A 13,852-nucleotide genomic window follows, 5' to 3' on the forward strand; every position below is an offset into this window, starting at 1 on the left:
GTGCGTTTTTTGCTTTTGTTGGAACAAACTACACAATTGCAAGAATCTTACCTACTGAAGTATTCCTCAGGGTCTTGCCAGGGAAATCTTGATCACTTCATGTTGGCTGTGCAGGATAACCAGGTCTTTCTCTTCCAAGCTGCTCATTTCCCTCAAGGAACACGGTTGCAATTATCAATCTCGATTTCTCAGAACAAACCCTCTTACCTATTTAACTTTGTAGTTGACCCATGCGTTGCTATTGGAGTGGACAATTTTTAGCTTTTCTACCTCTCTGAAGTAGTTAAGTGAAGACCTGCATCTGATTCTTTTACGTAAGCAAGAACCATTGTGAATGGTAGTCAAAAGGGAATATTTTCTTTTATTGGTACACAGGATGTACAAGAATTCAAAGTCATCACAATGCAATTTATCACCAGCCATGGGTCAGGCTCCTTTCACATGCTGTGGAATAAATTTGTCTACATATGCGCAGCAAGTGACACACTGTCAAATGGGTTTTAAGTGCATTGTGAGACTTATCTATTCACAGAAAAACAAAAATGTATACATAGGCTTTTATTAGCAGAAACATATCCTTCATCAAAAATTCAGATAACACAGATTGCCAGAAATAGTTGATAGTGTTCAAGTAACACACACCATGCTATGCATGATGACCAAGCACATCTGATGCAAGTTTGTGGTGAGACATGCCTTATCTTCTATGCTAAAAGTACTGCCACTTCCCCAACACTGCATCTTTGATGGCTTCCACAAACTGTGCTGGCACCCAATACACCCAATACCGGGATGCCTCTGTAGGTCCTAACTGGATACCCTGCAAACATAGACATAGTGCAACAGTAAGATAATGCTGCACAAAGAGATAGGGAAATGCTTCATTTATGTCTTTATGGCTGAAAATAATCTGCAAATGAATTAATTCAGTGCTCAAAACACCCTGCCACTGGTGTGTAGCCACCTCTTGATATGTTGACGACAGCAGCAAGAAAATGATAAAAACAACACATAACGAGAAACAACACTCCAAGTCTCAGTGGTCTTTTTTATTATCATCCTGCATAATTACCAGATGCAAATATAATTCTGACAACTCAACAAACTGGGTTTCAAACCAGTAAGGCAGGCCCTTGTTAACAAACAAAGGAAACCCTTGAATTCTCACAGATGATGCTTATTGAAACATTTTAGCATGTGAAATTGTATGCTTCTGTAAATGTAAATGTACAAGTATGGAGCAGTATAAAACTTTTATGTGTACATGTTATTTTTGCAACAACGAATGTCAGTTAATAAACCTCAAAACAATAACAACTCTTATTTTCCAAGCACATTGGATACAATACAACAATTACTACTCCCTCCTTGTCATCCATGTTTTATGTATAAGCCACACCTGTTTTTGTTTTCATTCACTTGATACTCAGTAAATGACATTATTTGAAGTATTAGTTAGTGGTGGAAAACACTCTGATTAACTGACAAATACTATGCAAAATAACTCAGTAAAGATGACCCTTGCCTCTGAGGATGTCAAAGATAAAAAATATATCAGTGGTTTGGATTTGGCATTTCTTCTATCTGGTTTAATTATTATGGCTCCATGCCTCCAGGCAGGGAGACTTATTGTTATCGTTCAGATTATTTTTATTTATTATTCTGCTGTATTTTGTACCAAACATGGCTCCTAAACCAGTGCTCAGAATTGCTTGCAAATAATCACCAAGGTGCCCATAGTGCTGAAGTTGATTGCACCAAAAACTCAGAACAGCCCATTTATACAAGTCACTATATTCTCCTATTTTCCCTTCCGGGTCATGGTAAAATTTAAGGGGGGTAACTGTGGTCGCGATCCCAGCTGTATTTCAGCAAGCCACTTGTGTGTCAAAAACATGTTCGGGCTCTGTTTTGGACGATCTCAATCATTTAATACAAGTGACTAAGTTGCAATGAAACATACTGCCGTCATACTTTTCTTAGAAGTTCTAATAATGTCAGCATCTGTTTCCAAAACCACAAGTGTCATTGTCCAAACCAGAGTACACTATTTGATAGTGATTTATAGACACATGCTCTGGAACAATATCAAATGGTCTGTCACTGGAATGTCTGGTCGGAATTGTACAACTGACTCTGCTAGAGAATTCTATTGGATGTGATAAAAGGTTTTTCGCTTCTTTTTTACAGATTCCCTGTTGTACCACGGCACAAGTATTTCTGACTATTGAAACAATAATCTTTGGATTGCAAAACTGGTAAAAAAGTAAAAAAGGCAAATTCAGGAAGTCCTTGATGGCTAATCTAGTACTTTGGGGGATAAAGCCAAAAAGGACCGTGGAGGCAGATATTGCTGCTTGCAGCTATATTTTAATCTAAGCTTGGCTTATAAATCCAGGTCTGATGTGGTGATTGTATTACATGTTATGTAATATGTACGTAAGAGTGCAGTTAGAGAAGAATGGTCCCTGGAGCTGCAAAAAACATCCATCAAAAGATTAACTGGCATAGAGGAATTATTTATTAACTGAAAACTTTTAAAATGGTTTGAAAGTTATTTGGAAAATAGAGTACAACGGGTAGCAATTAATGGGCAGACAAGAAAACTAGCTAGAGTACCTCAGGGCTCAGCCCTTGGACCACTTCTTTTTCTAATATACATTAATGATATATGTGATATTGACAGTAATATTCATCTCTTTGCGGATGACACTTCATTATATGTTATCATAGAAGATCCATCAGTTGCTGCTACCTGTCTTAACAACAATCTAATTAAAATATCACAATGGGCCTGTAAGTGGCAGGTTACATTTCACCCAAATAAAACCAAAACTTCTCAGTTCTCACGTAAAGCAAAAAAGTCTCTAACACCGAACTTACTCATGGTGAGGTGAGGTGAAACTGGGTTTAACGTCGCGCTGGAGAATATTTTGCTCATAGGACGACGTGCATGCGTGTGTAGGTGTAGGTGCGGCTGCTTGTACTAGCCCAGACTGAAGCTGATTTTATAGTGCTAGCCCACTGAGATACCATGCCGCAGTGAAGCATGAATACCCCACTCAGACACAATATACTGACTCAAAGCCGACCAGTCCTTGTTGTACCCATTAATGCCAACCGGGCGGACACTCTGATCACTACACCACGGAGGCGGTCTCCTACTCATGGACAGAACAATCATAAAAGAAGTTAAAATCCATAAACACTTAAGATTAAAGAACAAATAAACTTTGTTTTTTTATAACTCTTTTAACTATTACATATGAAAGATTTGTGGTCAGTCTTATGTGGAACACCAAATTCATTCTTTAAAAACTTGTAGTTAATTAGTACCGAGCGATTAAAAGTTGCCAAAATGTCGCCTGCTTCACTCTCACCCGCCAACGAAACCACAGACAGGTTACGTAACTCTGTCGCCAGAGCACTGCAGTGACATCATATGAGGAAGGATTTTCAGTTAGTTGTATAGAAAGTGTGTAGCAAGCTCGTCATTTTGATGATTTCTCGACATCAACGAAGACATGCCGAATCGTTGCGTTGTCGTCAATTGCTCCTAGGGGTCGGGCGATGGTGTCACCATGCACAGATTTCAACAGGACCCCGCAGTTGGTGCTTAATGGGTTATGTTTGTGAGTACGAAGCGACCGTTGTGGAAGCCTGAAACGATATCTTACTTGTGTTCAGATCGCTTCACGGAAGTTAAAGAATCAAAACTACTTACTAGTTGTAATAAAATATGTATATGATTGATGACCATAAAGATTTTCCATGACACAACTTGTAACATAACGATTTCTTCCTCAGAAGCATGGTTGTGGTCGAAGTAACAATAATACTGTAAGTAGTATTATATTGACACCCACCTCGCTTCCACGAGAGAAATTGTTATGTTATACCCTACTAGTATGTCATGCAAAATCCTATTGGCCATCAATCAAATACATATTTTACTACCAGTAGAAAGTAGTTTTGATTTTGTAACTCTGTGAAAACAAACTTAAATAGCATATATACTCAGACTGGCGGATTTTCGCGACAGGGCCCCGCCATTTTTGAAAATGAAGTCACGGGCTAAAGTCTGTTAGAATTAATGAGATGATGGTTTGTTTTCATCAAGTTAGAAGATCAAAACTACTTTCTACTCGTAGTTAAATATGTATTTGAATCATAACCAAAAGCATTTTGCGTGACACAACTTATAACATAACGATTTCTTCCATGGAAGCGAGGTGGGAGGTCGAAGTGACAATACTGCGCGATAAATTTCTTGCTACATTCATGTGGTTAACGTCCACTCACCAGTATGTAGATACTAGTCAATGTACGTCTTTATATTTGGTCTTATAATCCTAATTAGTTTATTATCATACTTGTATGCATTTTGAAACTAAATAAAAAGCAGACGATCTGCTGATACTTATAGTGCATTTATAACAGGACTGTAATATCTAGACATATTATAGTTTGCCAATGTGAATCATAATTCGCACACATGCCCTAGTGTATGTCTCATTACACTTCACGTTGAAAACAACGATTCTGTTTAATGCTACGACAAATGAATAAAAACAAAATGCAAATATTAAAATTAAAACAGATTAAATTTATAGGAACAATGTCAGGCTATTACCTTGTTCGAGGAATGTATCCATCAATATCCACAAAAACGAGTGATATGCCATTCATCTGCAGCTCTTCCAAGTGATGTGTCTTTAAACAGTCTAATATACGAAAAAGTGATATATCGTTTCAGGTATGTCACATTGGTGTATAGTCTCATTGGTCACCCAAGATAGCACACCTGGCAACTGATTGCATAATGTCCGCCATTCTTAAAAACGGTTATTTAGTTAGCCAATAATAAGCAATCAATCAATGTATTGGCGGTTAATCCTTTGAAGGAAGGACGTTGTTTTTACGGAGACACAGACACGACAGAGTGTATTCAGTATAGATTAGTAAATCTACATACATAAACACTACCTTTTGACAATTCCCTGTGTAAGATAAAAGTAATTAATCAACCAGCATGCTATCGGTTAATCCTTTGATCGATGTTTATAATGTTGAATATTTACTCCAGACACAAGAAATGCCAAATGGGAACCTTTGTCGGGTAATCTAAGTGGTGTTACCACTAATTATACCTGTTATAAATTCATTAACTGACCATCAAGTGAATGATGACAAATAACATGTGTAGGTTTATACCACCTAACACGGGTTACAATGAGGGAGTATTAATTGCTGTATTGCATGTGAAAACTTATAGGCCGACACTGTTTTGAGAATACAAACAGAACTTCATTGTTGCATAAGAAATACATGTAATGCATGTAAGCATTTTCTGTGTGTTAAAACTGTATGTACCTATTTACCTAAGTAAAATTTCAGATTCTTCTAGCAATGGCAAAATAGGGTTGTTTAGTTTACCGATTCAAATAAATCAAATGCCAATTTTTAATATCATACATAGTAGACGTCATAGTTTTACATGACATTATCAAATATCGAGGTAAAAAAAACACAGAAATGGAATCAATTTGGATCAGTCATTATATAAGGCCTAACGACACCAAGCGATTTTGACAGAATCGTCTATGAAAACAAGTTGTAACTCGCAAACTAGGCAAAGCAGGAGACAAAATTATATGACTGTAGATTGTGAGAACATATAGCTTTCATTTTCCACAACAGTTGTCACGATTTCAGGTTTATACAAACCTGTAAACAAGATAATTTACCCCCAGAAATGTAGATGAATTCTGCATTGGCCCTCATATCTATTCCTCATATGACGTCACAGAGACGCCCCCGCTCTGATTGGTTGAAATTTCGTTCGCGGGTGAGAATTGTGCACAGTTGTCAAAAAGGTCGATTTAAGTTGAGTAAAGATCGAAGTGAGTAGTTTTAATGACGGGGTTTAATTTATAGCGATGCCAGTTAGTGATTTATGTATTTGTACCCCCCTAGAATATATGTGATCTTTAACACTCCAAAGTGACTGTACATGGAATGACCACACCAATCATATTGTAAGTAAAGTTCGCCCCATGATCAGTTGTTTGAGGAGTTTTAAATACCGATTATCGCGTAAAACCTTGGATATTATGTATAGGTCTCATATCTTGCCAACATTTGACTATTGCTTGCACATTTGAGATAATTGTACATCTGAGTAATCATGTATATTAGAAAACTTACATCTTGATGCTTTGAGAACTATATATGGTGCTGTTTTTCTTGGCACAAGTTATAACAAACTTTATATTGAAACTAAATTTCATTCCTTGAAAGATAGAAGGTACTGTCAAAAATTAACCTTTTTCTTTAAAATGTCCAATAACCAATTCCCCAACTTTCTTTGTGATTTGATCCCAAACTCCGCTTCCGGAACTACAAGTTATAATTTAAGAAACAGCTCTGAAATACAAGGAATTTACAGTCGAACTGCTTCTTACGCCAAATCCTTTTTACCAGACGCAATAAATTTATGGAATGCTCTACTAAATTCCAAAGAGTCTCTCTGAATTTAAAAACCTAATTACAAAAACAGAAAATATGATTTATTTTGACCTTACTTATGGCACTTGATTTTGTCAAATCGTTCACTGCTGCCTCAGGCTCGGTTGTAGCGACCTAAACGCTGATAAGTATATCAGGCATTTAATATACAGTCCATGTTGCTCTTGTGGATATCAGAGTGAAAACGCCTTTCACTATTTTTTTTACTTGTGGTAACTATATTCAGATAAGAACTAATATGTATTTTTATACTACTGGTTATAACCTGGATACCATTATGAACAGAAACAAAGTACTTACTGTGAAAACCAGAAAATAGTCAAATCCGTTGACGATTTTATCATCAAGACACAATGCTTTAAATTTTCACAGAAAAATGATCAACTTAACTTAACAATAACCTTCTCATAATTGTTCTATATTTCTACAAATGGTTCGTCAGACACACTAAACAATACCTCTCTATTTATGTTTACTTAGATTATAGTTGTATTTGTATTTGATGTAATATGTATACATATATTATTTATATGATAGTCAATATCAATGACGACACATGCTTCTTTTATTTTGGTATTATATGTTGTATGGGAGCGGTATTAGTATAAGCTGTAAAGCTTGTTCACCAATCCAAGTTCATTTTCATGATTAAAAATATGTTTAAACCATTAACTGATAATATGTTTACTAATTGATCACTGTGGATTTGCAAAGGTACATGTACATATGTATATGAAGCAGACAAAATACACCTATATCTAGGCACCTATGTAAAAACAATATACTTAGTTCAAAGGATTAGCTCAAAGTGCATTGTTTGATTTATCATTGAACCTTGAACATCATAGATATGGATGTCATGAGTGCAGTGTGCAAAATAGCCACTAGCCTGTGGCTAGTGAAAATCCACTCGAGCCAGTAAATCTCCACAGTTGCTGGCAGGACTGGCTGGTGAATTTTCATGGGGGTCATTTTGTAAATATATCACTCTCTCTGACTTGTTAAGTTATAATACACTTTTAAATCATGCAAGATTATGGCCTGATAAAAATGTTCATCATATTAGCAGCTTAATGATGAAACCTGTGTCTACATTCAAATTACGGGCTAGTGAATTATTTTGTGGGCTTGTAACTTTCAGGCATAGCTAGGCCGACTAGCTTGCAAAATTTGGAAACTATTTACGCACACTGCTGAGTGCTGTATTAGCTAACAATGAAACATGATACTAAACAAACTTACATGAGCAGTTGAGAGATGAACATGGGTTACAATATACACATCACATCCAATAGGTTTCTTTGTACATGACATATGGCATATTGTTCTTTTGTGTGTATATTGAGGGATAAATCCCTCGGACAAGGTAACTGCCTGATATCATGCATATAATTTCTGTTGATTGTAATTACAAAATTTGCATTTTGTTCAGTCATTTGCTGTAGCAAGAGTGAGTGAGTGAGTTTAGTTTTATGCTGCTTTTAGCAATATTCCAGCAATATCACTGTGGGGGACACCAGAAATGGGCTTTACACATTGTTCCCATGTGGGGAATCGAACCAGGGTCTTCGGCGTGACAAGCAAACGCTTTAACCATGGAACTACCTGTCCGTCCCTGCTGTAGCACAAATGCAGGAGGCCTAAGTGATGACTGATCAAATTGTTCCATATGTTATAATTATCTGGCAATAGCAAATCAGGGGGTTATTTACTTAGACATTGTTTTGTGAAACAGTTTCAAGCTATCATTGTATCAAATTTCTTTGAGATTATATTATGGAGTATTTTTTAACAACAGGTGACTGCTTGTTTCCAGCTTAGATTACAAGAATATACATACAGTAATCTTTATATCTGAGTATAAAACAATGATTAACAGAACAGTGACTCGATTAAAAAAAGAATCAACATATCTTGTGATTATGTATCTCAAATGTCATATTTTCAATGACAAAGTTTGCTATCCCCTGAAATCTCCAAAGGCTTACCATGTAGTTGTTCACTGAGAATACTGTGATGTTCACCAACAGTTTCACCCTTTTCAGTCTTGTAAGCATTAATCAACAACAAAAATATGCCAGTTTGGTTGTAGGTCATAATTGTGGTGCTGGCGGTGTACCCCCACTGTGCCCACTTTCTTAAAACAACAAAATGCAGTCACCCGTAGAACAATAGAGGGATTAGTTATAGTCTGTTTCAAGGTGGAAGGATGGGAAAGCCACATTAACTCGGTGCGCCTAGTGGCAGCAAGAGTTGCATGCTACCCCAGGGAGTTGAGATTGATAATACGATGTGTTTTTGAGATTGACATCCTATGATTGAGGGGAAAACAAAGCACATGTGAGCAGCCTAGCTGGAATTCAGTGCTATATAAATAGATCTTTTCAGAAAATATTACAATCTGTATAGATTGTAATATTTTCTGAAAAGATCTATGAAAGCCATTAAAAACGCAATTGGTATTTGTTGTCCTGAAACTTACAAAAGTTCTATTGAACATTTTTTCCTGCAATACAGAGGATGTAGGGATAAAAGGCTGTTATTCTGGTCCATTTCAAGTTCGAGTCCCGGAGCATTCCCCGCACATGAACTTTGATACTTAAAACTGAACCTTTGACATTTCTCGTAAACATAACCACATTCATGAAACACGTTGTGCACATGCATTACCTGCATCCAGGCCCTGTATAAGCACAAGGAATTGTGAAACTCAGTCACTTTGAGAAAATGCCACACTTGACACAAGACGAAAGGAATCAGGTTATCGGTATGGTCAGCCAATGTGCTTCAGATGTGATGATTGCCAGGCACATTAATGTGCATCCATCCACTGTAAGTCGACTCAGACAACGTTTTCGGGCTACCGGAAGTGTTGCTGATCATCCACAACCTGGTGCACCACCTGTGATAACAGCTCGACAAAACCGCAATATCCGAGTTTCACACTTGCGAAATCGGTTCCAAACAGCTGATGATTAGGCAAGAAGGACAATTGGGACAAGTCAACGTCATTTCAGCGCCCAAAAGGTGCAAGGATGCCTTTCTGCCTTCAATATCCAGTGTCGTCACCCATACCGTGGTCCAACCTTATTGCATCGCCACAGACTTGCCAGACAGCGATGGGCAGCAAATGGGGCCAATCTTGGCAACAGGACATGGCCAGATGTCATTTTTTCAGATGAATCCAGGTTTAACTTATCCTTTGCAGATGGACTTCAACAGATTTATCGACGTAAAGGAGAAAGACTTGCGCCAAACTGTGTTTTGGAGGGGGGGTTGTCATGATCAGACCACAGACCATCAGAGGCTGCAGACCATCCAACAGCTGTTCCTGAGAAATGTGTGTCTTTCAATGCCCCAACGACTGCGAGCATGTCTTGCAGCGCACAGTGGACACACACACGATATTGACTGGAAGTGACCCCTCCTTTTTGTGATGTCGTTGTTGCCTCACTGATGTTGTTGTTGACTGGACATTTTCAGATGAAATTATTCACAGATGTTCACTTAACACATATCTGCCAGTTAGGTTTATATATGTTGAAATTAGTGTGAGTAAAGAAAGTATGAATGTCAAATTGCATTTTTAATGGCTTTCAGTATATAACTTAACTTTCCAAAAATTTCACCCTCGTTCTTGCATAACCTTTGTTTTGTAAATATTTGTAAATATGTAGCTCTTTGAGCATGCCTTATGTGTGGAATTCAGCGCATTATAAATACACATATTATTATTATTATTATTATTATTATTATAATATAAAAAGTAAGTCTGGTGACAATAAATTGGTGAGCACATTTCATAACAAATGATAATAGGTAAGTCTGGTGACACATTGACCACAAGTCTGAATAAATTGGTGAGCACATTTCAGAAGAAATTGGTGAACACTAAGAAATGTCAGTCATGTACAGGCTTACCATACAAACGGTGAACAAATCCTCAAAACTGAACTCATGTACACCAAAACAGAACAAAAAATCACCAAAATAGGAAAATAAACTTCCAAAACTGCAACAATATCCTCTAATACTGAAACAAACGCATCTGTAATGGAAAACTAATCTTTTAAAATGGAAACAAAACTCGCATATCAGCTGCAAAATCGCTCGAGAACGGTCACCGAGCATACAAAATGGCAGTCATAGCATCTCAAAACAGCATTCATAGCATCCCAAAACGGCATACAAATCGTCAAAGATGGCGTCGCAGTGAGACGAACAGGCTTTGGTAAATAATGTTTTTCGTCACTATGAGTCTTGAAAATTTGATATCAGGATGTAGAGCATCAACCCCTTATTGTAGTAAGCTTCAAACCTATGTTCATACTTCTCAGTGTCAGGCTTGCAATTATGCACAATGTGGTCCTCGTTTGACCAGAGAGGGTTTGTACTTTGTTGTCAACATGTTGTGCTACTGTTTCTCTTCAGTTCTGTAAATAAAGTATTCACAGCGTGACATTCAAAAGTGATTTCAAAAGTTGGCAAAAACTTTGTTCATTCTCCGTGAATCGCATCTCTAAGTGGTAATTTCTACTTTGACTTCGAAAAATTACCCTTTTTGTAATTGCTCAAACTTGTATTCACAGATTCCTGAGACAGATGTGTCAGTCCTCTCATCATCTGTGTCCTCAGGCATATTCTTCCTAGTTTATATGTTTGTATGCCACCCCTTCACACCATGATATGTATTGTCATGTTCTCAGGCGAAGATCTTCTAGTTTCGTCATACTTTTATGAAGTTATCAAATGAATATATTTCTTTCAGATATCTCTGTGATACCAAACCTTCTGAAAATTCCAACCTTTGAGTGTATGCCATGTAAAAAGAAGTTTAAAAATCGGGCAACATTGCGTTCTCATCAGAGAAGGAAACACGACTCGGCTTGCTTATAATTTCAACTGTGAATTGTATATCAGAAAGATTTTATCATTTTGCAGTTTTATCATTTCCATGCATTTCAAACTATTCCATGCAATTCCAAACATTTTACATCATTTAACAAAACATAAAGCTTAAATTAAGGTACAAACTTGCGTCCGTCTTTGTTCTTGTAAGTCTCAAGAAGTCGCCTCCTGTGGACTTGAAACAGAAATCCCCGCCCTAATCAGTGGATTGAGTTTGCAGACATCACTTCATGGTCAAAGACAAAATGACCACTCAGATATGCAATTCACAGAGAGTGATCAACGTTTTAAATCACCACGATATATTAACGTTGAATGTGACGCTATGAATACTTTATTTACAAAACTGAAGAGAAACAGTAGCACGACATGTTGATAACAAAGTACAAACCCTCTCTGGTCGAACTAGGGACCACATTGTGCAGACTCATAGTGATGAAAAGCATTATTTACCATTTTCCGAAAAATCCAAGATGGCGTCCAGGATGGCACCAGAAATCAAGGATCTCCAATTCTAACACTACGTGACTTTCCCCCACTGGATTATAGCAAAAAATCTTACACAGTGCTAGGGGACAATGTGATGAAACGTATTTTGGAGGTGTGCCCGATTTTGTGTGCCTATTTCCCCCAAAATCCAAGATGGCCACCAAAAATCAAAGAGTGCTGAAGTTCACCCAGAATGGTCGCCGACTATAAAAATTTTCATTTGTTGCAATATGTGTGATATATTTGCCGTTCAAAAGGCTATTTCTAATACCTTCAAGAAATATAACAAACAAGATTTATGTCTAGTAAAAAATATACGATTCATCATCCAATTAATGAAAGAGTTACTGTTTTGATCAGTCATGTGACATCATTTTGTCAAACATCGATCTCTGTGATTCTGAAGTCTCCTTAAACAGTTCCATTTGCAGTTACAGAGCGATGTGCATAGAAGTTGAGACTTGCAGCCACATTTGATAATGTTGATAATGGTACCAGTGAAAAACCCATTTCAATAGACACTATTTCAAGCTCTTCCAAACCTACACTTCCAGGCAGTTACTGTATAGTTCCTGCAGTAGCCTGCAATGTGGAGAGAGTTAATGTGCCTGGAACTCACACGCATCATCAAGTCGGGGACAAGATCACCAAAGCTAAAGAAGAATCTTGGATCAAGCACTGCATTGGTCTTCTTGCTAAAGAACATTTGGAAAAGGATGAGTTTATTGCCTGGTGCATTTCATGCTTCTTGTCAATCCCAGGAACAGGTTGCAGCAGGAATACGTTCTCTCCCTCCTCTCTTTAAGGACAAAGCAGGAAGTCTTGCCATGGTTAGGCATGGTATGTCTATCATCAAGACAGTCACAGAACACTGCAATCCAGGACAAATCCCAGTCATGGCTGTAGACCAACCACGTTTTACGCTAGCAAAATATGTTCAATGGAGATGGCCAAATGTGTTTGGTGAAGACGTGTACACTATCATACTTGGGGGTCTTCACATTGAAATAGCCTTATGGAAAATGGTTGGAGACTTGTTGGAAGACTCTGGGTGGTCTTCAGCACTAACAGAAGCGGCTATTGCCTTAAGTGGAACAGCTGAATCTTTCATTTTGGCATCTCATGTTACAAAGACATGCTCATCAAATAGCTGCCATATCACTATCAAAGCTTCAAAGAGATGCTTATATGTCCTCACTGGAACTGCATGTTCAACAATCATTTGAAGACTGGCTGGACAAACTGGATATCAGGAAAAGAGTCCAACATTCAAATACTGGGATTTGCTTCTTCATCTCGACACAATGATACCAATCTTTGCGAGGTCCCATCGCGAAAGAAACATGTCTCTGCAAATCCAGGTAATGGAACAACTTGTCCCTTGGTTCTTTGCTCTTGATCACACCAACTAGGCATGCAGGCAGTCAGTTCACATCAGAGATATGAAAGCTCTTCCTGTTGACAGAAGAGAGTCCCTTCAGAGAGGTTGGGTTTTCCCAAAGAATTCAAACACATTTTCTGCCAAGCTTTTGCATCAAGCTCATGAACAAAACAGCAAAGTTGTAAAACAATCAGGTGGTGCAGTTGGATTAACAGAATCAGAACACGCAAGAATTCTGCAAGAGTTTCAGAAGCAAGATGACAAGGTGGATAGAAGAAGCAATGAACAACATTTTGCTACACAGCAGACATTTAAGACTATGTGGCACAGTTGCTTCTCGTGAACTGATGACCCATGAGCATCAACGTGTTGGTAAATCAATGGAGAAAACAGCAAAAGACAAATATGAGAAGTTTGTAAAGGATGTTTTTGTGGAAATTACAGAGTCAGTTCACAGCCCCATCAAGAAAAATCACCTCCCTTTTTTCAAGCGACCACAAACAAAACCTCAGTCTAAATCAAACAGCAAAAGAATGACCTGAAAAA

At 37.6% G+C, this 13,852-nt stretch overlaps 1 long non-coding RNA gene across 1 annotated transcript in view; it reads right to left on the reverse strand.

The window, feature by feature from the left end:
* Positions 1-543: 543 nt before the first annotated feature.
* LOC124282578 overlaps positions 544-13,852 on the reverse strand; it is a 73,739-nt gene continuing 60,430 nt past the window's right edge. Inside the window, exon 2 of the long non-coding RNA XR_006900194.1 lies at positions 544-820. This is a non-coding gene — a long non-coding RNA (uncharacterized LOC124282578). The remainder of the gene's footprint in view (positions 821-13,852) is intronic.

The sequence above is a fragment of the Haliotis rubra genome, unplaced genomic scaffold (assembly GCF_003918875.1).
Source record: "Haliotis rubra isolate DU_JTF1 unplaced genomic scaffold, ASM391887v1 Scf30, whole genome shotgun sequence".
In the NCBI taxonomy this organism is placed as follows: Eukaryota; Metazoa; Mollusca; class Gastropoda; order Lepetellida; family Haliotidae; genus Haliotis; species Haliotis rubra.